Source organism: Puma concolor, chromosome B2, assembly GCF_028749965.1.
Source record: "Puma concolor isolate L17-30 chromosome B2, mPumCon1.1.hap2, whole genome shotgun sequence".
Taxonomy (NCBI): domain Eukaryota; kingdom Metazoa; phylum Chordata; class Mammalia; order Carnivora; family Felidae; genus Puma; species Puma concolor.
This window is the reverse complement of record NC_141671.1, coordinates 18,835,416-18,839,227: the sequence shown is the minus strand read 5'-3', so window position 1 is coordinate 18,839,227 and position 3,812 is coordinate 18,835,416. Positions and strand designations below refer to the sequence as shown.

General features: G+C 46.2%; 1 long non-coding RNA gene across 1 annotated transcript; it reads left to right on the top strand.

Annotated features, from left to right (window-relative positions):
• The first annotated feature begins 1,254 nt into the window (after window positions 1-1,254).
• LOC147580777 (uncharacterized) lies at window positions 1,255-3,297 on the top strand. The gene is made up of 3 exons (XR_015250778.1): window positions 1,255-1,425; window positions 2,537-2,597; window positions 2,949-3,297. It is a non-coding gene; the product is annotated as an uncharacterized LOC147580777 (long non-coding RNA).
• Window positions 3,298-3,812: the final 515 nt, after the last annotated feature.

Below are 3,812 nucleotides of genomic sequence, written 5' to 3'. Positions count from 1 at the left end.
GACTGTCTAGGGAGCCCCCCCTTTTTTTTTCTGAGTAGGAAGGACAGGAAGTCCCACAGGACTGTTAATGACTCACGCTTGGAAACCAGGATGAGTGCCGTGTCTATTTTTAAAAGATAATTACAATAGATACGGCACTAAAGTCAGCCATCCAGTATTTTATTTATTGTCTTTGTAAGCAGATGGCCCTCAGAGTGTTTAAGCACATTTGAACACGCAAGATCCATTATTTATGGCACGAGGCAGCAAACAGAGGCCGGCCTTCATGTGGGCCATTAGCAGGTACCGAAGGACGAGGACACCAGAAGGCAGCCGGCTTCCATGCAGCCAGAGAGAAAGACGTCCTCTGGACACATTAGTTCTCTAGTCACCGCGCTGTTGGAAGAAAGCACACCGCCATTTCCACCAGAAACACTGTATAGATTTCTGTATGTGTGAACCTGTCTCTTCCTGCTTGGCCAGAATTCATTGGCAAACATGCAAGTTGAAAAAAAGAAAGAAAGAAGGAAAGAAAGAAAGAAAGAAAGAAAGAAAGAAAGAAAGAAAGAAAGAAAGAAAGAAAGAAAGAAAGAGGAAGAAAGTAAAAGAAAGAAAGAAAGAAAGAAAGAAAGAAAGAAAGAAAGAAAGAGAAAGGAAGGAAGGAAGGAAGAAAAAGAAAGAAAGAAAGAAAGAAAGAAAGAGAGAAAGAGTAAAAGAAAAAGAAAGAAAGAAAGAAAGAAAGAGGAAGAAAGAAAGAAAGAGAAAGGAAGGAAGAAATAAGAAAGAAAGAAAGAAAGAAAGAAAGAAAGAAAGAAAGAAAGAGTAAAAGAAAAAGAAAGAAAGAAAGAGGAAGAAAGAAAGAAAGAAAGAAAGAGAAAGGAAGGAAGAAATAGAAAGAAAGAAAGAAAGAAAGAGGAAGGAGGAAGAAATAGAAAGAACGAAAGAGAGAGAAAGAAAGAAAGAAAGAAAGAGGAAGGAAGGAAGAAAAAGAAAAAGAAAAAAAGAAAGAAAGAAAGAAAGAAAGAAAGAAAGAAAGAAAGAAAGAAAGAAAGAAAACAAACCCACCAGACTTTGGGTGTCTGTTACCAAAAGAATGTAAAGGCCCAGGGAGCGGGACGGGGGACTGAACTCGGAGACGGAATGAGAAAAAAAAATAAAAACTAATAACTTTCTTAAAAACAAGCGATGGCCTGACCCCCCCTCCCACCCCCACCCTCCCTCCTTCTCTCCGGGTCTCCTCTCCTTCTTTATTATTGATACCTCTCTGCTTTTTGATCCACGCACGCCTTTGTTTTGGCTTCCCAGGTGCCAAGGGAAAATGGCTAGCAGTGAGTTCGTTCGTTTCCCGGCCTCCCTCGGCAGCCAGCCCCTCTGGCTCAGCCAGCTGGATCACACTGGATTAGTCAAGTACTTCATTACCGACCGTCTCTGCACATTTTGCTCCAGGTAATAAATGCCCAAACGGGAGCTCCCTTGCCTTCTGCGGCACTGCCTGTGAAGGTCCAGGGACCGGGCCAGATCTGCAGAGCAGCTCGGCGCCCCGCGAGGAAGGGCGCCGCTTTGCACCCTCGCCCGGCCGGGCAGTGCGTCCCCATCTCCGTCCAGGCCCGCTTCCCCGGGCAGAGCGGCTGATGACGCGCGCGCAGCCGGGGAGCCCTCGGGGATCGCTCGGTGCTCCGAGTGGACCCCGCGCGGCCCAGCCCGGCCGAGGGGCAGTGGGGCGGGGCGGCGGGGCGGCGGGGCGGCGGGGCGGCGGGGGGGGGGGGGGGGGGGCAGTCCGATTACCATGCTGGGCTAGATGTCGCGCTCCGTGGACTTTAACAGGCAGCCGGGACCTGGGGACCAGAGGCGAGGCCGTTTTGACAATGGGATGACAAAGAGCAGATCCCGGGCTTGGTGGGTAAAGCCACAGGGTGGAATTTAAAAAATAATAATAATAATAAAGTGGCCACCCTTCAAGAGTCATGTCAGAATAAATCATGATGTTAATTGTCTGGCCCCTTCCCCTTTGTTAGCGTATGTCCCGGAATAAGGCTGCTTAACCTTCGGGGGAAATTGGATCCAGGTTGAGATCTCCAAGGCCAGGCAAATTTTCTCCGCAGAACTTTCCTGGGGCTGCATGGGTCCCCCTCGCCACCCCCCCCCCCCCCCTCCGCCGCCTTTCCCGGGAAGACTTGCCGTTGAGTTTACTGCTGTAGGGAGGCAACGCTTCCAGGGTTGTTTTTTTTCTGGCTGGCGGTTGGCACGGTACCTAAACCCTGGCCACCAGAAGCAACAGGGTTGAGCTCTGCTCTGGTCCTTTAAGGACATTAATTAATTTAATGCACATTAAGGAGCCTTTTAGGGTGACCACGATGACAACGTTAGAGAATTCTAAATGCATTTAAGATAGTCGTCTAAAGACTAGCATTTCAAAGACAACACTGGCTCAATGTAAATTAATGGGGGGAAATGACGTCTAGGCAAGGTGAGAATTCAAGGGAGATGTGCAAGCCCTTTTTAAATCAAGGTGTTTTGTTTTGTTGTTTTGTTTTGTTTACATCCTGGCGTATTGCAGAAAGGTCCGTGGAGGGAGAGAGGATGTGCAGATCAAATAAGAAAGGAGAAGGAGGTCTGAAGTAAGAGAAAGGGCCCCCTCCTCCCCCACCTCCATACCCCCCCCAGTACCCCAAGTAGGTAAGGAGCAAAACAAGAAAAACCAGGTTCCCTGGCCACCAGGATGCACACTGCAGCATTTAGATAAAAACATCAGCGGCAAAATACTGCTAAATTAATCCAACTTCTTTTGATTATTGATGTCCTACTGTTTTGTGCCTGAAACAACATACAAGATGCATCAGTCATTTATAAATTATTCATTCAGTTATTTTGTCTTTCCATTTATCAACTGATAAATGTTCAGAAGATAAGAAGGGTAATTTTATAGCCCCTTGACATTTACCTTTGACACGATTTTCATATTTAATAAGGGAAAAACACTAATGAAACACATTTGACGACACCGAAGGCATCACAGATTAACACCAGCGAAATGAGCCACAGGCACCTGATCTCCCAGCTTTAGCCAGAACCTCCTAGAAACTCACCAGCTCTCTACTGTTCCTTGCTTGGCAGTCTCTCTCAGCTGTACCTGCGTAACAGAAGGAGACACAACTGGGGATTTTGCTTTTGTTTTGTAGTTTGCTTGTTGTTTATTTGTTTGTTCTGAGTAGTTTTTCTCTGGTCTGAACAGGGAGAAGGCACTCTGTGGATTTTTGGTTTTCGGCAGGGCGCCGGTCTAAACAGTTTATTTTCTAAAATGTATCTATCTGCCAATTATCATATGTTTTCACTGATATGTGGATCTTGAGAAACTCAACAGAAGACCACGGGGGAAGGGAAGGGGGAAACAATAGTTACCAACAGAGAGGGAGGGAGGCAAACCAGAAGAGACTCTTAAATACGGAGAAACAACTGAGGGTTGGTGGGGAGAGAGGGGGAAATGGGTGATGGGCATTGAGAAGGGCACTTGGGATGAGCACTAGACTTACGTGAAGTATAAATACCTATCAAGAGAACAGTCTAAATGGATTCCAGAAGGAAAGTGGGGAAGACAGACATTTTTATCTGGCTGTCCTCTGGATATAAAACGTCCTCGAATCCTACAGCAACTGGGATGCCAGGCAGAAAACCAAAGCAGGAATTCAGGAATAATACCTCACAGGTGAGTTCATCAGGATCGGAACAGCAAAGTGCATGATAGTGTTTGCAAACAATAATGTTACACAACTATTAGTCCCATTTCACTCGCGAGACTATGATTTCCTTGAGAAAAAGGAACCAAATTGTACACA